The sequence below is a fragment of the Solanum dulcamara genome, chromosome 8 (genome assembly GCF_947179165.1).
Source record: "Solanum dulcamara chromosome 8, daSolDulc1.2, whole genome shotgun sequence".
Lineage (NCBI taxonomy): Eukaryota > Viridiplantae > Streptophyta > Magnoliopsida > Solanales > Solanaceae > Solanum > Solanum dulcamara.
In genome coordinates, this window is record NC_077244.1 from 58,948,460 (window position 1) to 58,975,727 (window position 27,268).

Here is a 27,268-nt window from a genome sequence, read left to right on the forward strand (position 1 = left end):
GATCTGCTAGTGTTTCCTACCACATTCTAGGCTATCATTTAGAGTGTTGAGGTAGCTGTTACATTCATCTAGCGGACACCTCTTACTCTTTTATTATGTTTTAGTCCTATTCTAGAGACAAAGAGATTGTGACTGTATTTCCTTTCATATTTCGATAATGTATTAGTGGTTTATACACGTGACAACCAGTCTAGGGGGATTTTGAGATTATTTACTTGTTTTTGACTAAATTAAGCCTTGATTTTTCTCATTTACTTCTGCATTTACTTTTCATTGGGTTTTAGCTTGACTTGTTTTGGTGGGTTGCGATGAGTGTCATCACACCTGGATTCAGTTCGTGACAAAGTCCTATCATGACAGGGAAATAATTTGGGAAACATCTGACTTTAACGATTCATCCTCTCCTATGTTTGGGACGTAGTTATTGGGTTTGAGTTATTACTTACTCTTACCTAATTCGGTGTTCGATACTCCTCCCAAGACTCAAGTTCATACGAAAATCAATCCAAATCAAACCAAATCAGTAAGTTTCTTTTGGACTCTTTTCAACTCATTCATTCTATCAAATCAATCCTTTCAACCAATCAATTTCCCAATCATTCTGAAATATTTAGTGAAGAGAGAATTTAGACAATCATTTATGACAACATTCAGAACTATCAATTTGTCATCACCATCAATACTATCATTATTCTCACATTACAATCACAATCAAACATTCACAGTTCAAGGCTTTTGACTCAATCTTAAGGTGCATACAATTCAATATCAATCAACATGCTACTAGGGTTTAAGTAAACAAGTAGTTCAAATCATGAGTTCAAGGAATTTATTTGTAGGAAATCCATATTTCATCAATAAATAGTAACAACATGTATATTTTTAAGACAAGAATTTCTCAAGAAACACAATTATGGAGACTCAATCTGTACACAATCAATCTATCACAATCATGTGCACACGGAGGAATAGAATCTATGTTTTAGTTCAGCCCTTACATACCTAGACACGAAGAGCAATTCAAGAACTCAAAGACCATTCTTGAAGAACTTGAACTCTAGCCTTTCTCCTCTTTTCTACTCCTCGCTCTCAAATAATCTAAGTATTAATCAGAGTATTATATGTATAATTTACTGATAAGGAACTTAATTTAGTCATAAAACATCAAGATTTTGATCTAAGAGGGATGGGAAAAGACCAATTTACCCTCATTAAAATCATAAAGTTTGTCGCTTACGAGTTGTCATTACGACTCGTAGAAATGTCTACGAGTCTCTATCTTCAGTCGTTGAATTGGGATGGAAAATGTTGGGGCCTACGACTCGTATCTAAGAGTCATCAAAGACTCGATGAGTCGTAAACTCAACTCATCCTGCAAGTCCTTGAAAATTAGAGAAAACTAAGTCTCTGAACTTTTCATACGAGTCGTTATTAGGATTGGTAGACTCTTTGACGGGTCGTCAACTTGACTCGTAGAAGTGATATTCTGGGTCTGGAATTTGGCTAAGTGTCAGGTGATTCTATGAGTTGTTTCTACTACTCGTGATCCTTTCTACAGTTCATCCTATCAACTTGTGGTCAAAGTACTGAGGCTTATATTTTTCAAAAGTCAAGAACAACTTTACGACTCATTCCTTGAGCCATCAATGTTTTTACGAGTCGTAACGTCAATTCGTAGGAAGGCTTTTAAATTTCATAATGACACTAAGTGTTGGGAGGATAAGCGAGTCGTCTCTACGAATCGTAGAAACCTTTACAAATCGTAAAGGACATTCATGGTCCTCAAACTCAGTTTTTTTCCTGAACTTTTCTCATCATCATTGAGCCTAGTTTAGGGTAGGATAACACGGAGTGTTACAAGAATGTCGATTTTGGTGGGGTAGAATAGTTCATTTGCATTCATGCAGTTTCAAATGAATTATGAGGACCAGTTTGGAGAAAACTCCACATTAGCTTTGTATTAATTATGTGTTGACTTGTAGACGTTTTCATCACACAAGATCCATTACAAAATATTTATACTTTATATGTAAGATATGTTTTACACATATAAATAAGTGGAATTTTCATAAATAGCTTGTCCTAAAACTTAATAGGTCAAAATAGCTATTATTTAGGTAATTTCATTTCGTAATTGTAGCTATCACATCTGTTTGTATAATTCTCTACCAATATACAAATTCATTTGTATAATTCTCTGGCAATATACAAACAGAGTAAGCATATGTAAATTCTGTATTTATACATTTTAGGAAGTTGAATTTTCATAAATAGCCTAGTCCTAAAAATTAATAGGTCGAAATAGCTATTGTTTAGGTAATTAGATTTCGTAACTGTAGCTATAACAGTTGTTTGTATAATTCGCATATTCATTGGTATAATTCGCTTCCAATATACAATTCACTGTTAATATACAAATTTTGGATAAGCATATACAAATTTTGGATTTATTCAATTAGGATAACCTGAATTTATACAAATAAATTCTGAATTTATATAATTGTGAGCTTAATTATACAAATTCTGGATAACTATAGCTATGTGGATTAATTACTGGAAAAGGCTAGTGGCGAGTAGGAATTAACTAAAACTATATCTATGTATATCAATTAACTAGTATATGTTTGCTAGTTCGTGTCATTTATTTTCCCTATAAGGTGGATTTTTCAGAAATAGCTTAACCCTAAAACTTAACAGGTCAAAATAGCTACTGTTTAGCACCTTTGCAAAGTGTAAAACTTAATAAAATTCATGAAATATTTTGTACCTTTGCAAAGTCTAAGTTTGTACGTCGATGTTATCTCTGTGTAGTTGCTCTACGTACGTGGAATTATTATTAAAAATATATGTATTTTTTGACATAAGCTAATAGATCATCTTTATCGGTACAGTTACCAACCATAAAATTAACAGACACGCACAAAATTAGCTCCAACACTTGAGAAATAATTTTTTCTAATTGTCTTTATCAATGAAAGTGTATCAAATAAAAAATAAAAGCCTTAAACTAACAAGTATCAGTGATTTAGTGGTAGAATAATACCTGGGCGTCAAGTGGTTGATATTATCCCTCCTGGGCCACAACTTTTTTTTTAGGTACTAACCTCAATTGCATTTTCAAATGGTACATTTTATAATTCTGTAATTTAAGAAAATTGATGAATTGGATTTTGTCATTTTTACAAAATATATCGAATTCGTTATTTTTTTTAAAATCTCCTTGCCAATTAACCAATGGACTCTGTCGATCTCTTATGAAGTACTTGTATTATTCTTTTTTGTCAATTGTCACTTGTAGTCATTAAGAATCATTGCAAAAAAATGTTGTATTTAGCTATGAATTTGTTTCGTGGCAAATAGTTAACTACAAATTTTAAGTTGTCACTATTTAACACCTTGCATATTTTATGACAAAGATTGTTGTCACTAAATCGCAAGTTGCTTAGAGACAATAAAATAATTCGCACTAATTATTTATATTATTAGTGAATAATATTAATGTAAGAATTAAATATAAAATTTTATAGCTAAAGCTTATACCATTTAACTACAAACTCTAATTTGTCGCTATTGTAACAATATATTTTTAGAGATGAAAGTTTTTTGAGTCCAAAAATTAATTAATTTTAAGACACAAAATAATTTGTCACAAATTACATCATTAGAGATGAAATAATGTGTCATCGATAACTCTAAATTCGTGGCTAATTGTATTCAATAAGTGGCTCCAATTTATTTTTTGGTGGGAAACTTTAGTGGACAAAACTTTGCTACGAATTTATATTTTGTCACTAAAAGTATGTGTCTTATATATTTAAACATGAAATATAATTTTTGTCACTAAAAAAAATAATTAGTGACGAATTTCATGCCGTAGCTAATAAATTCGTAGCTATGTATCATATTTATTGTAGTGCAATGTTTTGTGAATGGTGCGTCTTTCTTTAGGTTTTCTTATCATATTTGAGAAGGAGAAGATGAGGTAGTTTAGAAGAGATGATTATATTAATCCAAATTTATAAGTGGTCACATTTTTTTAGATTGGATCTATAAAGCAGCTTCTAGGTATGTGCGTGGCAAGTGCCCTATGTAATTTTTATTAGATTCGTTAGAACAACTAAATTCTACGAAAACATGTGTTACATGTTAATGTTGATCTTACATTTTTTTGATATAGATGAAACGCCCTAGTCGCATATATGTCTTGCATTTTTCTTTTGGCACAAGTATTTCTCATTCATGCATGTTAATAACTCACAAAATATTTTCAGGGGCAAAATAAATGTGTTGTGTTAGTTGTATTTAATGATTTAATTTAGCAGGATTCTCCTAAAAATGGGACTTAATTTAGCATACCCTCCTAAACAGGGGATTTGTAGGACCCTTCTGAATATGGGATTTAGTTTAGCAGGCTCTCTTGAAAAATGGGATTAGCAGGACTCTCCAGGAATATGAGACTTAGAGCCCGTTTGGATTGGCTTTAAGTTGGTCAAAACCAACTTAAAGCCCATTTTCAGCTTTTGGACGTGTTTGGCTAATGCTAACTTTAAGCCAGAAAGTTCTTAAAGTCAGTCAAAAATGAAAAGTTAGGATTCCTAACTTTTTTTTTCTAAGTGCTTAAAGTCATTTTCTTTGACCATGGAAATTAATTTTATATCCCTTATATTTTAACTAAATTCCCAAACCACCCTTTTTATTCTTTTAACCCTAAAATTCACATAATTTTCCTCATTTAAGCACTTTTATCCAAACACTCAACTGCTTATTTATAAAAATAACTTTCAGCACTTTAAAGTTCTAAAAGCACTTCATATATAAAAGTTACTTTTTTTAAGCCCATCCAAATGGGCTCTTAATTTAGCAAGAATCTCCTGAAAAATGAGATTTAATTTAGCAGGACCCTCCTAGAGAATAGGATTATCAAGACCCTTTTTAAAAAGGGGAATTAATTTTGAACAAACCTCCTGAAAAATGGGATTTAGTTTAGCAGGTCCCTCCTGAAAAATGGGATTTAATAGGACCCTTGTAGAAAATAAGATTTAATTTAGTAGGTTCCACTTGGAAAATGGAATTTAGCAGAACCTTCCTAGAAAATGAAATTTAGTAGGACCCTCTTAGAAAATGAAAATCAATTTAGCAGTACCCTCTAGGAAAAAATGTTAGCAGGACCCTCCAATAAAATGATACTTAATTTAGCAAACCCTCCTAGAAAATGAGATTTAATTCAGTGGGACCCTCCTGGAAAATGAGATTTAACAGGACCCTCGTAGAAAATGGGATTTAATTTAGTAGGACCTCCTAGAAAATGGGATTATCAGGACCCTACTAGAAAATGAGAAGAGCAAGACCCTCCTTTGAAATGAGATTTAGTTTAGTAGGATCCTCCTGGAAAAAGTTTAGTAGGACCTTCTTGGAAAATGGAAATAGTAGGACCCTCCTGAAAAATAAGATATAGTAACCAGGACCCTCGTGAAAAATGTGATTTAGTTTAGCCGAATTCTCTTGGAAACTAGGTTTGGCAGGACCCTCTTGGAAAATGAGATTTAGAAAGCCCCTCTCCTAAAACTAGACCCTCCTAAGAAATGGGATTAGCAGGACTCTCCTAGAAAATAGAATGCAACAGGACCCTTTTGGAAAATGAATTTAGTGTAGCAGGACCCTCTTGAAAATTCGGATTAGTCGGACTCTCTTAGAAAATGAGATTTAATTTTGTAGGACCCTCCTGGAAAATAGGATTAGCAAGACCTCCTGAAAAATGGGATTTAGGAGGACCCTCCTAGAAAATAGAATTAATAGGCCCCTCCTGAAAAAATAGAATTTAGCAGGACCCTCTTGGAAAAAAAGGGATTAGTGGGATCTGAAAAAGGACATTTAGCAGGACCCTCCTAAAAATGGGATTAACAGGAGCTCCTTGAAAATGGAATTTAATAGGACTCTCTTGAAAAATGGGATTTAGCAGGATTCTCTTGAAAAATGGGATTAGCACGACCCTCTTGAAAAATGGAATTAGTAGAATCCTCCTAAAAAATGGGATTTAATAGGACCCTCCTAGAAGATGGGATTAGCAAGACCCTTCTAGAAAATAGGACTTAATTTAGCAGGATCCTCTTAGAAAATGAAATTAGCAAGACCTTCATGAAAAGTGGGACTTAATTTAGTAGGACCCTTTTGGAAAATGGGATTAGCATGACCATCTTGGAAAATAAGACATAAATTATTAGGACCCTCCTAGAAAATAGGATTAGCAAGACCTCCTAAAAAGTGAGACTTAATTTAGTAGGACCCTCTTGGAAAATGGGATTATCAGGACCCTTCTAGAAAATGGGAAAATGGGATTTTGTTTAGCAGGACCCTCGTGAATAATATGAATTACTTTAACATAACTCTATAAAGAATGGAGTTTACTTTTTGTAATCAAAATCCATGTGGATGCGTTGCAACAAAGCTCGAGTGCCGCTCAAAGCTTCGATATACAATCTAAGCACCATCTTTGATTCATATTCACAAAACTTTACTTATTTAAACTAGGAAAAAATTGTTCAATTATTGTTGTTTGCTTTGATATTAGGAACCCCTATAGGGAAGAAGGAAAATCCACATTTCAAGCTTAAGACCTCGTTGAAGAACAAAGTCAACATTCTATATTAAGTAGCAGGAGCCCACCTGAAGTATGGGGTTCACTTTCAACTTTAGATCAAAATGCCTATCTCATCACTTGGAAAGAAATGAAGATTCAATAAAAGTTACATAGATAGGATCTTGTACTTGTATTTTCTTCTTATTTTTTATCTTTCATTTTAATGTAACAATCATAGCCTCGACGAGACCTCATTCAACCTCAAACTTATCTCATCATTCTATCTTCTTGAACTACACTTGACTTGATTTGCTTATAACCCAGGATGCTTTCCAAAATCAGGACTCAGTCACATCTTTACTTCCCTTTTCAAAAATGATCAGGTCAAAACTTGTCTGGTTGTCTGCTTCTTTGTCTGAAAACTCTTCATGTTTCCAGTTAAAGGGGCAATGTGTTTATATTTAGTTTTAAATATCTATTTTTAATCTAATATTTATTTCAATTTCAATTTAATTTTTTGGTATATTTTACTTCTCTTTTTTAATATAATCACCCATTAAAGCTTGGGTGAGCTTTTATTTCTTAATAAAAATCAAAACAGGAGTGGGGCATAACCTAACCTCCTTAGGAAAAAACAAGGATGAAAAGACACCCCTTTACATAAAAGGGGAAGTTTTTGGCTTTGCTATGTACCAAAGTTCCCCTATCATATGAGTTCAACTAATAAAAAAATTTGTCTTATCATATTTAAAACTTCCATATGATTTGGTGTATCATCCTACTATCCAAAAAAAAAATTTGGTCTCCATATTTACAAGAGCACCTACTCTTCCATAGTTCCCAGATAACCAACATTGGGATTACGTGAACCACTATTTTACGAATTCCGTTTTTAGCTTCCATATTCCACCAAGTATTTAGGAGAGTTATGATGGTAGAAATCTGATGGAATATGCCCAGCGATCTTCCAAAAAAACTCCAAAGATATTCAGCAGCCTCACCTTCTACAAAGACATGTTGAATGGTCTCTGTTGTGGAATCTCGACAACAATAGCAGAGCGATGTAAGTTGATTATGTTGGCTTCTATTTGTTTAAAACTTCATCAAAAGGAATTCTTTATTTTAGTATCTTCCAAGTATGAAAATATAACTTAAAAGGGAGATGTTTAGTCCAACATTTATTCATCATATCATTTTTTGCCTTTTGATCCTGGTCTTCATCCACGCTGACCTATTAGAAAAACAACTATCATTAGTAGGATTCCATATAGGAATATCATTTCTATCATTTTTTAGCATTTCTGATAGAACTTATATGGTGCACAAATTATTCTGGGAAAAGGTTATTGAGTTTTTCAATATTCCATGTCCCATTACATATAAATGCAGCCACTTGAAGTTTACCACAGTTGGTAATATTATCAAAATAACTAGACAAAGGACCAAGTCATGTCCAGTTATCCCACCAAAAACTACTATTTCCCTTATGAATATCCTAAATAATATTATTCTCAGCATCTTGTTTGATCTTCATAAGTTTCTACCATTCATGGGATTGCCCTGATCTCCCTTTCTTTGAAAAAACATGCCCTCTAGTGCAATACTTTGCTTTAAGAAATTTAGACCAAAGTGAATCCATGGTTCTAAAATTTCACCATCTCTTTGTAGCTAGAATATTGCACAAATCCAACAACTTTCTTATTCCAACCCCTCCTTCTTCCACTAGCAAGCTCAAATTGTTCCAAGACAACCAATGTTGCTTGGATTTTTCATTGGAAGATCTCCAGAAATACCTAGAAAAATATTTCTCCATGAGGGCCAAAGTCCCTTTAGAAGGACACACAACAAAAAAATGTGAGTTGGGATAGCCTGAAGAACATGTTTAATCAAAATTATTCTACCATCATAGGACGATAACTTACCCTACCAAGCTCTGAGCCTATTTAACATTTTGCCAACGTAACTATTTTTTTTTACCAATATAAAGAGGGCAACCTAATTATGTGAGGGGAATTTTTTGTATGAAACCAGTGAGGAGCCTGAGTCTATTGATTCTGTAAGTAGACACTTTAGAATTAATATGAAAGAAGCTTTTCTTATCATTAACCAGTTCACTAGAGTTTATCGCATACTTCTTGACAAACTTCATAATGAGATTAATAGAATCTGAGTTACCACTGCTTAAAATAATAAAATCACCAGCATATGCTAAGTGGTTAATGCAAGGTCCATTAGATTCATGGAAAAAGGAATAAACTTATCATTGGTAATTAACTTGTTAAGCATCCTGGATAGGACCCAAGCGGCTATGATAAAAAGGGAAAGGGATAAAGGATCCCCTTGTTTCAACAAAAAGTTCCAAAATAATCTATCATATGCTTTAGTCATATCAAGTTTAATAACAACATTATAACCCTTGTTAGGATGGGAGATGCCATGAATGATCTCTTGGGCCAATAACACATTATCTGTGATAGACCTCCCCTTCACAAATCCACTCTGATTATCAGAAATAAGTTTTGGCAATAGAGTATTCACCTGTAATGACCTTGAGGGTCATTTTTGGAAATTTGTATGAAATTGCCATTTTATCCCTACTATTAGTGCTCCCGAGTATTATTTGTTCAATTTTGTATGGTTGAATGTGTTAAAGTCTTAATAGTTGGTGAATTGGGAAAATTCTTGAGTTTGATAAAGTTAAGATGTTAAAATGTGGTTTTCGGTACCAACTGGAGCTACGGGTCTCAGAACAAAATTCCGTCAGTTCCATGAGCTCCGGAATGTGGAAATTAGACTAGAAGAGTTGTCAGAATTAGATTTGGGGTTGATATATGAATTTGAGGTCCCAAGTTGGAACATTTAGTTTTAAATGAGCTAAGCTTGACTTTGGTCAACAAATCGAGTTCGGAGGTTCGAATTGGATTTCTGATGAAATTCAATGGTTTCAGAGGGGAGGGGGATGATTCTAATGCTGAAAATGGCTTTGTTGTATTTTTTAGAGGTTCTGAGGGTATTTTGGGTATTTCAAGTGTCGAAATTAGTTTAGTTGTGACTTATCATATTTTGGGTCAAGAAGACCTTAAATTCAAAATCCGATGGTTTCATTGAGTCCAAAATGTCAACTTTAGTAGGAGTGCATATTTGGTTTGTGTGTACGAGATTCTGAATGAATCCCGAGGGTCCGTTCGGGGATTTTTCTTAAAAGTTGGACTGCTATCTGGTGCAGTCATATTTTCTTCTCTACATTCGCGAAGTATGCCGGATTCACGTAGTGTGTCTGCATTTGTGGTTACAACCTTTTCCTTCTCCACATTCGCAGAGTTGGTCCGCATTCGCTGAGGGTATTTTCAGTGAGCTCCGCATTCGTGGAGTTAAATGTTCGTGTTTGCGGAGAACAATATAGGCCTGAAATAGTAAAGGGTCGATGGAAACCCTATTATCACCTTTTTTGAGTTTCTTAAGCTTCTTGGGGCGATTTTGGAGAGAGTTCTTCGAGTAATTTCATGGGGTAAGTAATATTTCACTAAATTCTTCCATATTCCATCAATTATATCGTGATTTCAACTCCTAATCTTTAGTTTCACACCCCAAAAATTTCTTGTTTTCTTCCCTAATCTGAATTTAAGAAAATTGTGATTTCTAACTCATTTTGAACTCTATTTCATGAGCTCCTTATTACTAGTAGAACGTGATTTTTTAATAAAATTCCAAAGTGACCCTTTTCAAAATTAATTAATTTTTGGACTATTTTACCTCCGGTTCTAAAACCTATTAATATGGGTATCATTGGACTCCTTATAACGCATATGTTTCATTCTTCATAGTGGGTTGTCATTTCAAGTGTTGAATTCAAAGGTTGTTCATCCGGTATAGCATTCGAGTGCGGTTTCGGCAATTAAGGTAGATTTGACTATCCTTCTTGAGGCTGAGTTGTGGTGATTAATCAAATTCTATGTTGTAGACTTTGGGATGGGGTTGTATGTAGTTTGGGACTGATAAGTTATATTATGATGCCCGTGTGGGGGCTTATACGTGTTGTGTAGCTTGTGTGGGGGCCTTATGTGATATTTTATCTGTGATTGAGACTGTGTATCCATAACTTAACTGAGTTAGAGATGTGAAGAGGTTATTTGACTAGTAATGTCCATTTGAGGGATTGAGTTGATGGTTCGAGCATGCCTCGGTATAGAGATATTGTTGAGAAAGGGGTGAACATTTAATTTGAAGTATTTCCTTCCCATTAATATTTATTGAGGGTGAATATCGTGTTTAGGTTAAGTTTTGAGAATTTTTACCTTATACTACATGTTGAGTTGAATATTACCTCTATGCCTTATATGTTGTAAATGCATTGATCCTCATTCATATTATCATTGATCATTGGGAAGTTGATAACTATGGAAATTCTTTTTGAGAAAGAAAATGTGACATCTTTCATATAGCCTTGACCATGAGTAGGTTGCAAGCAGATGAGATATTAGTGTCATGAGTCCTTGGTGATGAGGTTGGGAGGTGAGATAGTTGATACATTGAGATTGTGATGAGGTATATGGTCTACGAGACCCCATGGGTCCTGTTTGGTAGCAAAACTTATCAAGTGTATACGACAGGTTGTGCGACAGCCTTGATCCCACCGTACCATCATATCATTACATCATCATAATACATAGCATTGCATCGATACCTGTGATATTTGACCTATCTTTTTAGTTGTGATATTGAACTGTATTTATGTGTTTACTTTATCACCATTGTTCCATATAAATTGGTGGCAGCATAGCTGGAGTCAGACTTTTCTGCGTGCATGTGGAAGTGTTCCTTTGTTTATTTCATAATTTTGATTAAATCCTTATACTCAGTCGGTTAAACCTACTGAGTACATGTGTATTATACTCACCCGTAATTCTATATTCCTTTTGATTCAGGTCCTAGTCAGGGTATCCCGCGCGACAGCTGATCTCCTTCTCTTATGGATATTTACTATTCAGATTAGTAGTGAGATCTTGAGATTCAGACCACAATCAGTTCTAGCTTTTATTTCTAGTCTTTATTATTACTCAAAGACTTATGATGTATATCAGATTTGATCATTGTATTAGATGCTCTTTACACTCATGACATCATTTTTTGGTATGATATCATTGTTGTCCTTTTGTTACGTTTATTTGTGGCCTGACTTCCCTTAGGGAGTCTCGTATGGTTTTACTTTTCGGGTTACACTTCGGGTTGAGATTAGGGATGTGTTCCATCATGACCTCAGTTTTTGGGTCGTGACATCAATCATCTGGAAATAAATTTAGTAATAATCTTAAGCAAAAAATTAGAAAGACTAATAGGTCATAGATCAGAAAAAACTAGCAGGGGAGTCAACTTTGGGGATAAGGGAAAGGCAAGTTTGTGAAAAATACCTGGATGGTTTCCTTCCTCTGAAGAAATCTTGAACATATTCAATAACATCTTTTTTAAGAATATGCCTGCATTTCTGGATAAATATCAATATTTTGTTTCTTGAAAATCTTCTTGAAGTGTCTCATTGTTGATCTACCAATTTTATCACTATTACGAAGCCAACTTCCCTTACTATTCTTGATTCTATGAATATGATGTTTTCTCTTCATATCCCTGATAACACTATGAAAATACTTGGTGTTACTATCACCTTCTTCAAACCATTTGACTTGAGATTTTTGCTTTAGTAAAGAGTCCTCCATAGCCTGCCATCTTATATATTCAGCATAGGTCTTGTTGAGATCCTCTCTGACTTGATCATTGTTGTCAATAAACTCCAATTCTTTAAAAGTTTGAATTTTATCCTCCCATTCCTTGACATTGTCAAAAACGTTACCAATGGAGGTTATGGACCAATCACTCAACTTTCTGCTAAGCAACTTAAGTTTTTGATGAAGTTTCCACATAGCATTACCATTAATATCAGTTTCCCAAACTTTTTGCACCAAGTTCATGAAATCTTATTGATCATCCCAAAAGTTAAAAAATCTGAAGTACCTAATGCCCATGTCCTAATTATCACGACACTTCAGTAAAAGAGGTCTATGATCAGACCCCGTTCTAACCAAGTGTCTAACCACATTGCTTTGATAATTTTGTTCCCAAAGATCATTGATAAAGATTCTATCCAATCTTTTTCAAATTCTAAACTTAGGTTCCCGATTGTTACACCAAGTGAGCTTAGGTCCAGCAAAACCTATGTCAAACACTCCACATTGATCCATACAACTGATAAAATCCAAACTCTTATAAGTTCTATGTGGTCTACCTCCCAATTTTTCGTTAGAGTCTATAATAATATTGAAGTCACCTCCAATGCACCATGGACCATCAATAATACCACTAATATTGGTAAGACTTTCCCATAGATATATTCTTTCTGTAGAAGTACATTTGGCATACACTGCGGTGATAAAAATATCTTTGAAACCTACATTTTGATGGAACTTGATAGTGATTTACTGCTCATCGTTAATGATATTACTCATCTGTAGATTATGGCTCCAGAAGCACCTCAATTTTCCATTATCAGTAGTAAAACATTCCATGAAACCCAAAAACCTCTTGTAGCCCTCTATCTTGTTCTATTGACCTTAGGTTCACTAAAAGCAACAAAATCTGAGTGATTGATGTTGATCAGATTTTTCAATCTATGAATAGCCTTTTGGGATCTTACTCCCCTTATATTCCAGAATATAACACTAATAAAAAAAAATTAGGATAGGATTCTAGTTTTGACTCCTTCCCTTGTAAGAGGGAGCAGTCTTGTCTCTTAATTTTTTGTCCATTTCTTCTATGTCGACTTCTTCCCCTTTTGATCAGAGACAACCCTTGTTTGTCAACTACCTCTTTAAAATGAGTCTCAGGCAATACCTTCTTTATCTTTTTCTATATTACCTTCTTCATTGATGTTTCTAAGGCTAGGAGCAAGAGACCCTATCAAACTATCCGCAACCTCATCATCAGATGCACCTTCTATTTTAGCAAAAGGTTTGTTAACCTCAAAGTCCACAATCAGTTGTATGCCTTCACAATTTTAAATTCTAGGACTGAAGTTATTGTTAATAGCCTCTGTATCTTTTTTTCCTTTATTCTTTTTGCTTTCTTGATATTCATGATTGTTGTTGGAATAGTCTTCTTGATGGTTCTAACTGTTTATTCTAGACTCTTGATTTTCTTTCTCAATATTGTTGTCATTCCTATTCTGCTCGTTGTTGTCATCATTATTATCTTTCTCAATATTGTTGTCATTCCTATTCTGCTCGTTGTTGTCATCATTATTATCTTTCTCAATATTGTCACTATTTCCTTGCTCCATATTTCTATTGTTTAGTTGCTTGAGGTTATTTTTATCAAATTCGTGACTATCAATTTTGGTCGATAGCTTCCGTGCATCCTTCTGACTGGTTTCCTCAACACTTTTCTGTAACACCCCCAAAATGCTTCACTAAAATTCGGACCCTTCTTCGTATGTGTGTAGGATCGAACCCGACTATTGTGAAGTATATGCATGAGTTAGGATGAGTTCACAAGTAATTAAAGAGCGTTAGAGGTGATGAGGGGTCGTAAAGGATCCTTAGAACCAAGCTAAGTCCAAAGAATTCATCTTGGCTAAGTTTTAGAATGAGTCTGTTTAAGGGGTCGACTTCTAACGACCATATCTTTTGAAATATGATGATATGGGTGGCCTATGACCTATTAAATTAAGGTTCTTCGAGTCGTCTTTCCAAAGCTGCCAAGATTGTAATTTTTGGAGTTCGGAGTCAAAAGTTATAACTATCCGAAGAAGGACTAGTACTGCAGGAATTTCAAGCCTGGGTGGCAACTGCTGGAAACCTGAGCTTGGCGCCGCAGTGGCGCAATATGCCACTATCGCGCCAGGAACAAGCCTCAGTAGTTTGGTCCCTGGTGCGGCGCGCCACTATGAGATGTGCAGGGTTTTTATGCCTATTTTCCAAAACCCAGAAAATATAGGTTTGGCGCTGTAAGGGCGCGACGCGTCACTATAGCGCCATAAAACAGCCTCAGTAGTTTGGTTCTTGGCGCGACGCGCCACTATCAGATGTGTAGGTTTTAAGCCTATATTTGAATTAGCGCCTCAGTGGCGCGACGCACCACTATCGCGCTAGGAGTATTTTAGCCCCTTTTTCCAGATTTTCGAAGAAAGGGCAAATTGGACATTTCCCAAATTATATATACACACTAGCCTTGGACGTTTTTGGACCATTTTTCAGTTCCACTCTCTCTCTAAAAAACAATCCCTAGAAATCCCCTCTCTTCTCCTTCAAATCAATTTCCAACAAGGATTGCCTTCAAGAACTTCAAGAATTCAAGCTTTTCATTGTAGACCCAACATCAAGGTTCCTTGAAAGTCTTCACCAAGGTATGTAAGGCTACTCAAAGCATGGGTTGAGTCCGCTCATGTTCCCTACACCTTCTTTGAGATTGATTGTTCATAAGAATGAAGTTTATTGATAGAGTTAGGTCCAAATAGGTCCCTTTCATCTATTATCCTAAATTTTATTATATTGATGTAATGACCCATTTGGCCATTTTGAGAATGAGTCATCTCTCTTCCATAAAATACTCTCTCCGAAAAGAAAAGAAAAAAATTAAATTAAAATTATAAATTTGGACTATTCGATAACTACGGTTATTTAGTTGAGGGGTAATTTTAGATAACTAATTTAATTGATGGACTAAAGTGGTAGTTTAGTTAATATACTATTCCACTTGTTCAATTCATATAAAAATATATTAGTGGAATTTAACTTTTATTTATTTATTAATTCATGATTTATTTACCCTAATTTGTAAAAGAAAACAAACAAAGAGAGAGGGAAGTTACCTGGTGCGTCGAGAAGAGAGCAACGTCAGGTAAGAACTTCAAAATTTTAGCCCTTGAAGGCATATTAACTTGCTAAATCCATAGGTAAAGTGATGCTCCATTAGTTGGAGAAAGAATATTATAATATGGGTACTTGAAACCCACCGAATCATTCAAATTGTCACTGCCATAATTGTGATCTCAATGTTTAGGATAGGCACCTATATATATATATATTAGTATATTAATAGCATGATTAGATTATAGGTGAGGGAGGGTAAGTATATAAATGGCATATTTTTAAAGATAAGGATCCATAGTATTTTAGTTTCAGGTTGTCGACACTGGTTTTGTGACCAGTTGGCTTCAATTTTGATTAAATATTATTTTGTTGTTATAGTATAAATTAATTTTATTTTATTTTTATATATTGAGATATGTAATTAAGTATTATGTGTATTGTATTATATGAACACCCTAATATTTATGACATTGGGAAAATTGGAACCAAACCCTAGGCTTGAAATTTGGAAAAAAAAAATAGGCGAGTTGACATGTTATTTGACATCAACATTATGAACCCGATTATAGATTCGAATGAGTTTTTGGGTTTAGGCTAGGCATATGGTAATAAGGGTGTTTCTACTTTCAAAATCTTATGGTGATTATTTATTTGACTAGATTACGTTGATTTGGAGGCCCAACGAAAAGGGAAGGCTCAAGTCCCTGAGTGATTGGTTGATTAATTAAGGCAAGTGAATTTCTAAACCTCAGTTTAAGCTTATAGATGCTTGTATTTCCGTGTCATATATACTAGGGAATAATGAGAATTGGACTGGGTTATTGAATGTATGATTGACCTTAAAAATGGAGATGAGGGGTATAAAATGGTGATCTAATGACATGTATTGGTGGAATTGATATGTTGTGATTTTGGACATGTGAAATGACTATGTGGATGTGAGATATGAAAAATTATTGTGGTTGTCATGTTATTATCGTGAATTATATGAACATGAATTGATTGCACTGGTTCTGACATATTGTGTTGATACTGAAAATGTATTACTGTTGTTATTGTACAAGTGTAGAGTTGGGCTGATTTTATGCAGGTTGTAGTTAAGGAGGTTCGGTTGGGAGGACAGGAGTACTTGTATCTATTAAGCTTTGCTTAGTTTTAGCTATCTACTTGCTGAGTACCGTGTTGTTTGGTACTCACCCCTTGCTTCCACACTTGTGTAGGTTGTGAGCCCGGACCTGCATGATCTTCTAGCATTTTCTACTACATCCGAGGCTATCATTCCGAGTGTCGAGGTAGCTATTACATCTATCTAGCGGACACCTCTTGCTCTTTTCTTATGTTTTAGTCCTATCCTAGATACAAAGTCATTGTGATTGTATTTCTTTTCGTACTTCGATAATAAATTAGTGGCTTGTACACGTGACAGCCAATCTTGGGGGATGTTGAGTTTCTTTTACGTGTTTTCGCTTAAGTTATATTCTGATTCTTTTCTTTTTCTTCCGCATCTACTTTTCGTTGGGTATTAGGCTGACTTATCTCGGTGGGTTGAGATGAGTGCCATCACACCCGGATTCGGGTCGTGACAATTGATGTTGTGGAGTCAAGAAAGTGATGTGCTACATGTTGATATGAGTTGATTGATATGAGAGTTTGAACATATTTCGTGGATCTTTCTTAACTATGTTGACTATGCTAAATATGTTAATTTTCTTAAATATGTTTCTCACCTTAAATTATTGATTTAGAATCTTGGAGTTGTGATGAGTCCCAAAAGATTTGTTAAATGAATACAGGAATGATTGGATAGGTTTGTATGTTGTTATAAATGTATATTTAATCTACTCTTCAGAGATATGATTGGGATTGATTGGATGGTATGATTGGGAGAGGTTTGATTGTGATAGAGTTGATGAGTTGACAAGGTTGTAAATGAGACTTGTCGACATGATTTTACTGAGTTGATTGGATGGAGTTTTATGAGCATTGAGTCTTGGGAGGAGTATCGAGCACCGAATTGGGTAAGAGTAAGAAATAACTCAAATTCAATAACTGCGTCGCCAAACGTAAGAGGGGATGGAACCGTTAAAGTCGGATGCTTCCCCAAAATTATTGTCCTGACATTATAGGACTTGGTTGGATTGGATCCATGATTGGTTGATTCGTTCATACCCTGGCAAAGTATGAACGAACACGGCAACAACATCGGTTTGTTGTACTGTCACTGGCTCATAAGTGATGGTTGTAAAATAAGAGAAACTCCCATATAGGTCTTGATAGTACTCTGAGTCGGATTGAGTTGAATTGTATGTGTTTGGTCCCGTCTAAACCATATTCTTATTTAGACTTAGGACACTTGATTGAGTTGTTCTTTCTCTTGAGTTGAGATTTCGAGTTGATTTGATTCTTCCTTGATGTTTGTTTCATTCGGCCATTTTACATACTCGTACATTTCATGTACTGACGCCATTTGTCCTGCATCATTTCATAATGCAGAGACAGGTACTAGAGATCATCAACCGACGCACCGTTGAAGATCTCCCCACTTTCAGCTAGTTGGTGAGTCCTCCCAGTTTACGGAGGATACTGAGATTGTCTTTATAGCTTTGTTTTATTTCCTTTATTTTGATTGTTGGTAGCCATGGACTTGTCATTGGCACCTCCTGGATTATTTATAGAGGCTTCATAGACTAGAGTGTGGAAGTGTTTAATTTTCCGTTTGACAAGTTTTATTCTAGTTAGTTATTGATTGGGTATTTGTTTGGCCTTTGGCCCTAAATTATGAATAGCATCCTTATAATAGAGTCTTCCGCCGATAGAATGTGAATGAATGAAAGTGTGGCTGGACCAAGTGGTTCGCTTGAAGGCCAGAAATGCCTTTCGAGTGCCGGTCACGTCTAGGGTACCTTCCTGGGGCGTGACATTTTCTCTTGATCACTATGAAAAAAACCACAAAAATAGTTATTTTCAGATAATATTTTTGATTTTGATTTTTAAGGAAATAGAAAAATTACAAAAAAAAAATATGTTCATTAATTTTTCTTATATTCAACATTATAATACTATTTTTATTGTTGGTTATTTTGAAAAAAAAAAAATCCAAAAATAGATTCAACCCAATGGTATTATGTTGCCATGTGGTAAATTCCATCTCACTATTAATTAGAAGCATACTCTGTGGGAGAGGAGAATATTCCATTCTTCCTCTCTAAGTTTTTTGATGTTATCTAAAATCCATAAGGGCATTAAAGGAAGGATAGAACAAAGATATAGACACCAAACCCTAGACCTAGTAGAACCTATAAATAGAAACTTATAGACCTAATTCTAAGGAGGACCTAGAGATCAGCCGCACAACCTAAACTCCATGAAAACACTATGAAAACACCATGAGCAACCATGAAAAAACACCTAAGAAATAGTAGAACCTACAATGACAAAAGAAATCAGTCGCTACCTAAATCAATTCCCTATTTTTCCATAATACACAGCTCGTATGTGGATATCCATACACCATCACAAGTTCAGTTGAAATGTTTTGAGATTGAGGTGGAAATTCTTCGTTGGATCTCTGATTCGAGGTGTCGATTTAAGTCGTTTCAGATCTCAGTTCAGTTCGGACATTAGAAGCATTGTTTACTCAAATAAAGGTTCCATCTATTTATTTAATCTAAGTTGTTAATTCAATCTTTGCTATTATATCATTCGTTCATTATTGATATCCCTTTGATGTTATTTTCTTTTATTTGAAGTCTTTTGCGTGAATTATTTGTTAGCATGTCTAGGAGTTCACACATAGTATCTTGGTATGTTAAAATTTATTGTCCTTCCTGTCAATGTTAGATGTTGAGTTAGAAACCATTTAATGTTTATTAATAGTATTGTATGGACCAAAACGCTTAGCTTAATTTAATATTTTTGTTGAATAGTATATAACCAAGATGGTCACGTTCATTTTTCTTTCCAACAGTTTAAATTTTGATTTGAATAGCTTAACTTTAAGTATTTTGCGTTTCTTATATTAGTTGATGTGTTAAAGTTTGAGCAAGTTAATTTGTGAGTAGTCCAAATGAGGCAGTAAAAATAGTTTTGTCGACGATTGTTTGTATAAAGTTTTAATAGCTATGATATAATGTTATTTTTGTTCTTTCTTAGTCAAGTTTGAATGCTTTGTTTTATTTACTAATTTGGTTTAGAATGCTAGTACGAGAATTTTGGGCCTAAATTATGTATAAGTTTAATTAATTACTAATTAATGTGTAAAGATGGATAAATAATTGTCCGGTCTTAGTGAAGTTTTAATTGCTTCAAGTTCTATGCTCCTAGCGAGAGCATGCGTAATCTATCCTCTTAACTAAGGTCGCAACTTTGCGTCTAGATATAGACAAGTAAATAAAATGTTGAGGTTGCATTTATGCGTCTTGACCCAAACCCTTTTAAAAATTTATAAATCTTTAATTCAACAAACGTGTAGACTCAATACTAGGTATCATACATGAGGATAGGTCTCGCTTAAAGCAGTTGCAATGAAAGCTAATGCTTGATCATTGTATTGGTAAAAGGTTATGTATACATATATACATGATAGTCTTGATGACTAAGAAAGGAATAAAGATATAAAAGGTATCTAAATCAATTAGAATAAATTATATATCCTACAATCATTAAAGATATAATTCAATCAATTTACTATATTTGATAGAGAGAAATCAGGGCATGATATTCTTCTAAAGTTCCCCCTCAAGATTGTGGTCATTCGAGAGAGCAAGAACTCCAACCTTGGATCGCAATCTTTGGAAGTCTGGACGAGCTAATGGTTTAGTGCATCTACAAGTTGATCTTTAGTAGAGACATGCACAACACGAAGAAATTCTTGACGAACAAGAGATCGGACAAAGTGATAATCAACTTTCAAATGCTTTATTTTGGAGTGGAACACTAGGTTAGCAGCCAAATAAGTGGAGCCCAAGTTATCATAATAAATGAGCAGAGGTCAAAGAGAGCTGAGTAAAAGTTCTTGAAACAGATTTCTAAGCCAACACAACTTTGCAGGCGTTGTGGAAAACTATATTCAGCCTCGGTTGAAGAACGCGCCACGGAGTGTTGCTTCTTTGCACTCCAAGATATTGGATTCTTACGAAGAAAAATAACATGAGCACTAGTGGACATCCAACCATCTTTATTTCCTGCCCAAGCCGCATCTGAAAAGGCATGTAAATAAAGTGGAGAATTCTTGTGTAGGAATAAACCAAGATCAATTGTGCCAATTAGATAGCGAACAACATGCTTCAAGGCAGTCCAGTGGTTAGCTATTGGGTGATGCACAAATTGAGAGAGACGATGTGTTGCGAAATAAATATTCGGACATGTTAGTGATAAATATTGGAGGGAACCAACAAGAACCTGATACTCCTTAGGGTCACGTAGATGAGCACTATCATCCAACATAAGAGAATTTGTCGTCACGATGGATTTAAAACACATTTTGCACCAGCCGTGGAAGCACAATCCACAATATCCTCTATTTTTTTTCTTTGAGATAACAAGAAACCACTCGATATACTAATGAATTGAACTCCAAGAAATAGGTAATATTTCCCTAATCCTTGATCGAAAACCGAGTGCCAAGCTTGGTAATAAATAATGAACTAGAAGAATCATTATTACCAGTCACAATGAGGTCATCCACATAAACTATGAAATAAATGATTATCCGAGCAACAGAGAAACTAAAGAGACACGGTTCTGTTGTGGAAGCTTTGAATCCCAAAGATAGTAGATAGCCACTGAACTCATCATACCATGCACGAGGGGATTGCTTTAAGACATAAATTATCCGGTCTTAGTGAAGTATTAATTACTAATTTGTAAAGATGGACAAATAATTGTCCGACCTTTGTAAAGTATTAATTTCTTCAAGTTCTAAGCTCTAGCGAGAGTTAGCATGCATAATCTGTTCTCTTAACTAAGGTCAGAACTTTGCGTCTTAGATATAGAAAAGTAAATAAAATAGCAAGGTTGCATTTACGCGTCTTGACCAAACCCTCTTAAAAATTTATATATCTTTGATTCAACAAACGTGTAGACTCAATACTAGGTGTGATACATGAGAAGGTCGCGTTCACGTGTCCTGCTAAGTGTATGTCAGAGTTGAGGTCACAACTTTGCATCTTAGTTAAGACTAATAAAATTCAACAGTTTAAGTGAACCATAGGCAAACGATAAAATTTTATAAAAGTGACCATGTTAGAACCACAGTATTCAGGGGTGCCTCATACCTTTTCCTGGGTCAACAAAATTTCTTATCCAATTTTTTATTTTTCCGGACCAATGAAAAGAGTCCTTTCCTTTTAATTAGGAATTTAAAAAGGTTACTTGGATTACCATAACTTAATTCCAAGTGGTGATTCTTTAAATAACATAATCACTATTCAATATTTTCACTTCAATTGGAAATAGTTTTCTTCTTCTTACGATTTTTGTTGAGAAAAAAGGGCGTGACACATGGATCCCTTTTTCATGGAATTCCTCTTAGGATCAAGTTTGAAAAGCTAGTTTTTTTTGTTATTCTATTTCTTCTTTGTTTAATTCGGATGGATTTTTATTGTTCCTTTGTCAATTATTTGTTAAGTTTTGTTAGTAAAATTGTCAACATTGTGCTTTCCAATCATATAGAGGAAGTCCTTACCTTGCTCTGAACACTTAAAATAAGAAACTAGTCAAACGAGATTTGCCTTAAAATAAGTAGATGCATAGAAAATAGAAAGAAGATATAGATGACATAAACTAGGAAGAAAGAATCACACGGTTTTTAATAGATATAACCTAAGTAAATGTGACCACTTATAACTTTGATTCACATAATCCTCTATTTGAAACCATCGTCTCTTCTCCTTATCACATAAGATAAGTAAACCTAAAGAAAGAAGCGTCATTCACAAAGCTTCACTTACATAATTACCTCTTCTTCTCCGCCACAGTCAACAATATAATCTTCTCTATTTTCTTCTTTGTCCAAATCTCTACTAGATAGTTTTGTGTTCCAGGTTTCATTTTTTGAGCTTACTAGCTTTCTAGGGTTTTATAATGGAGATGTCGGGAGAAACACCCTCAAAAAATATATATGGGTGGGTAATTAATCTATCCCATGACATTATCGATGTCAATCTAATGTCTTTGTTCATAAAGTATGACCTGCTTGATAGCTTACAATCATATTCCTCTCGAGGGTTTGCCTTTCTCTATTTCACCAACATCAACAACTCTAAGGAGGCTAAAGAATCCCTTCAAGGATTCTTTTTACATGGAATTCCTCTTAGGATCAAGTTTGCAATGTCGGATCCTTTTTTCATGGAATTCCTCTTGAAGGGCTTCTTTAGCCTCCTTAGAATCATTGATGTTACTAAAATGGATAAATCCAAACCCGTGAGTAATATATGAGGTTACGCTATTAAGCAAGCCATACTTCTCGAACGGAGAAATTAGATCGACACTGTTAACATCATAGGTTATCCACCCATATTCTTTGGCAGTGTTTCTGATAGCATCACCATTATTAAAACCCTAGAAAACTAGTCAAAAAAAATGAAACCTAAAACACAAAACTATCAAATTGAAATTTGGGCAAACAAGAAAAGAGAGAAGATATATTGTTGATTGCGGCGGAGAAGATGAGGCAATTAAGTAAGTGAGTCTTTGTGAATGGCATTCTTTTCTTTAGGTTTTCTTATCTTATGTGAGAAGGAGAAGAGGTGATAGTTGTAAAGAGAGGTTTATGAGAATCCGAAGTTATAAGTGGTCATATCTTCTTCGGTTATAACTATAAAGTAATTTCTGGTTATATGCATAACACATGTGTCCCATGTATTTTTTTAGAGTAGTTAAAATAATTAAATTCTATAAAAACATGCATTACATGTTCATGGTGGTCTTACATGTTTATTTGTGTAGATCATGATGGCGGTGGTCTTATATGTTTGAAGCAGTCTCATAAATTACATTTTTGGAAAATGTCCCTTTTTCATATATCACTCATGTGTTAGTTTTAGATCTCAAATATCTTAGATGTAAATAAAGATCTCTGGTAAAAATTAAAAAGAACATATAATTAACTGCACACTCAATGAACCCTTTGATTTGTGTGGCTACTTATCTGCAATTTTGAGAGAAATCTAATTTGCCTCATCTATTGAGCTAATTTTGTTCAATTAACAAGTTTAACACATCAATCACACTTGGTTGGGAAGGATTTGAATACCAGATGCATAGATTTGGCAAGAGAAATTATGTCAGATTTATGGAAACAATATTTGTTTTTGATACATGTTTTCTGTCTCTGTTCATTGCATTCGATCCATATTGACACATTTGTATATTTGTTATTATTTTCTTCCTAGTTTATGTCATCTATATCTTCTTTTTTTATTTTCTATGCATCTACTTATTTTATTGCAAATATTGTTTGGTTAGTTTTTTTTATTGTTAAGGAGAAAGGTAAGGACTTCCTCCAAATGATTTGAAATCACAATGTTGAAAATTTTACTAACAAATATTAACAAAGAATTGACGAAGAAAAAACAAATAAGGAAAAGGTTTTTCCAGTCCTAAAAGAAAAAATGTTCCTTTTTCAAATCTATTAGGACAAAGGGTCCTCTAAACCAATCGGGATTATGAGTTTTCTAAAATACATTAGGGAAAAATTCACCACATAATTAATAAATCTTTCCCTTGGCTTGGCTTGAATTTCCTTCATCAATAGGAATAACGTCTCTCTACCTTGCCCTCGTTCCTCAAAAGGTCTTACCGAGTACTATACACGTCAATCAAGTCTAGGTAATGCCTAAACTTATTTATCGGAATTGTCTTTGTCATCATATCTACTGGATTATCATGTGTAGATACTTTCTTCATATCAACAACACCTTTAGATATAATTTCTCCGATAAAATTACGTTTGACTATCTTTTTACATGGAATTCCTCTTAGGATCAAGTTTGCAATGTCAGATCCTTTTTTCATGGAATTCCTCTTGAAGGGCTTCTTTAGCCTCCTTAGAATCATTGATGTTACTGAAATGGATAAATTCAAACCCGTGAGTGATATATGAGGTTACGCTATTAAGCAAGCCATACTTCTTGAATGGACAAATTAGATTGACACTGTTAACATCATAGGTTACCCACCCATATTCTTTGGCAGTGTTTCTGATAGAATCACCATTATTAAAACCCTAGAAAACTAGTCAACACAAAAAAATGAAACCTAAAACTCAAAACTATCAAATTGAAATTTGGGCAAACAAGAAAAGAGAGAAGATATATTGTTGATTGCGGCGGAGAAGATGAGGCAATTAAGTAAGTGAGTCTTTGTGAATGACATTCTTTTCTTTAGGTTTTCTTATCTTATGTGAGAAGGAGAAGAGGTGATAGTTGTAAAGAGAGGTTTATGAGAATCCGAAGTTATAAGTGGTCATATCTTCTTCAGTTATGTCTATAAAGTAATTTCTGGTTATATGCATAACACATGTGTCCCATGTATTTTTTTAGAGTAGTTAAAACAATTAAATTCTATAAAAACATGCATTACATGTTCATGGTGGTCTTACATGTTTATTTGTGTAGATCATGATGGCGGTGGTCTTATATGTTTAAAGCAGTCTCATAAATTACATTTTTGGAAAATGTCCCTTTTTCATATATCACTCATGTGTTAGTTTTAGATCTCAAATATCTTAGATGTAAATAAAGATCTCTAGTAAAAACTAAAAAGAACATATAATTAACTGCACACTCAATGAACCCTTTGATTTGTGTGGCTACTTATCTGCAATTTTGAGAGAAATCTAATTTGCCTCATCTATTGATCTAATTTTGTTCAATTAAAAAGTTTAATACATCAATCACACTTGGTTGGGAAGGATTTGAATACCAGATGCATAGATTTGGCAAAAGAAATTATGTCAGATTTATGGAAACAATATTTGTTTTTGATACATTTTTTCTCTCTCTGTTCATTGCATTCGATCCATATTGGCACATTTGTATATTTGTTATTATTTTCTTCCTAGTTTATGTCATCTATATCTTTTTTTTTATTTTCTATGCATCTACTTATTTTATTGCAAATATTTTTTGGTTAGTTTTTTTTATTGTTAAGGAGAAACGTAAGGACTTCCTCCAAGTGATTTGAAATCACAATGTTGACAATTTTACTAACAAATCTTAACAAAGAATTGACGAAGAAAAAACAAATAAGGAAAAGGTTTTTCCAATCCTAGAAGAAAAAATGTTCCTTTTTCAAATCTATTAGGACAAAAGGTCCTCTAAACCAATCGGGATTATGAGTTTTCTAAAATATATTAGGGAAAAATTCACCACATAATTAATAAATCTTTCCCTTGGCTTGGCTTGAATTTCCTTCATCAATAGGAATAACGTCTCTCTACCTTGCCCTCATTCCTCAAAAGGTCTTACCGAGTACTATACACGTCAATCAAGTCTAGGCAATGCCTAAACTTATTTATCGGAATTGTCTTGGTCATCATATCTACTGGATTATCATGTCTAGATACTTTCTTCATATCAACAACACCTTTAGATATAATTTCTCCGATAAAATTACATTTGACTATTTTTTGTCCCTTTGGCATTAAAATAAGATTCCATATTCGATTCTTTTGAAGAGGCTCAATCTCTTCACTCATAGAACCAATTGATGATCTACTTTTGAGCTAGAAATAACTTCTTTAGAACTATTAGGCTCAAGCACGTCAATGATCTCTGCAACTGATAAAGAAAATTCCACATAATTTTGCTCATTCAACAAAGACAATCTCTTGTCACTCATATGACCAAGTTGCAAGTGCCACAATTGAGATTGGTTCATATCACTCTTCCGAGAAGCTATAATTGCTTCCCCTTTAACTACATTGTCTTGAAGTGAATACAGTTTAGAATGAAGCTTACCTTCATGAGTACCATCGAGCCTTTACACAGTTTAAGTGTTCCATTCTCTAAGTGAAACTTATACCCTTGATCATCCAAAGTCGAAGAGAAATCAAGTTTCTCTTCAACATGCCAATTTTCAATATTTCTGATAATGCCATCCAACATTTTTAATTTGATGTTACCAGTCCCCTCTACCTCTCATGAATTATCATCACCTAGGTAGAAAATCTCCTCTACAAATATTGTACATCTTTTTCAAGTAGAGGGGTTTTTTCAATGACGTTTTCGAATAAACATATTTTAACTTCTTCCGTGTCATTGCCGCAAACATTTCTTCCATAATTTTCCGAAGAACGTTATCTGTAATGCTCATGAAGATGCAATCAAAGCTCTCTCCTTCAATTGTGCTTTTTCAGATTGTTTCAATTCTTTTGGAAAAGCCTCCTCAATTACCTTCCATAACCCTTGTAACACTAGGTACCTTAAGATTTTTGTGTAAGAGGCAAAATCCTTTTGATCAGTATCAGGAGAGAAGGAAATATGTCAGAAAGATCTCTCCCTCAAGAAACAATGAGAAAAGTACAAACAATACTTACAACTTAGTTTCAATGAATGTCACTCAGTGAGAATTGTAGACATATGATCCATCCTTCCTGATTATGTCATGCCATATATAGTCATTGGGATTAATTGGCGCAGTAAATTATGGGCCTTAAATAACAGGGTGAACCCTGCCTTGCATACTCAAAGGTCTAGCTGGGATGTCAGGACCATAAGATGGCAAACATCCATATACATTAGAAGCCAACATAGGGCGATTATGGTGAGACATGCCCATCGCCTGTGTAGATTGAAATGGATTTTCATTGCTTGAATATTCAATTGTGATT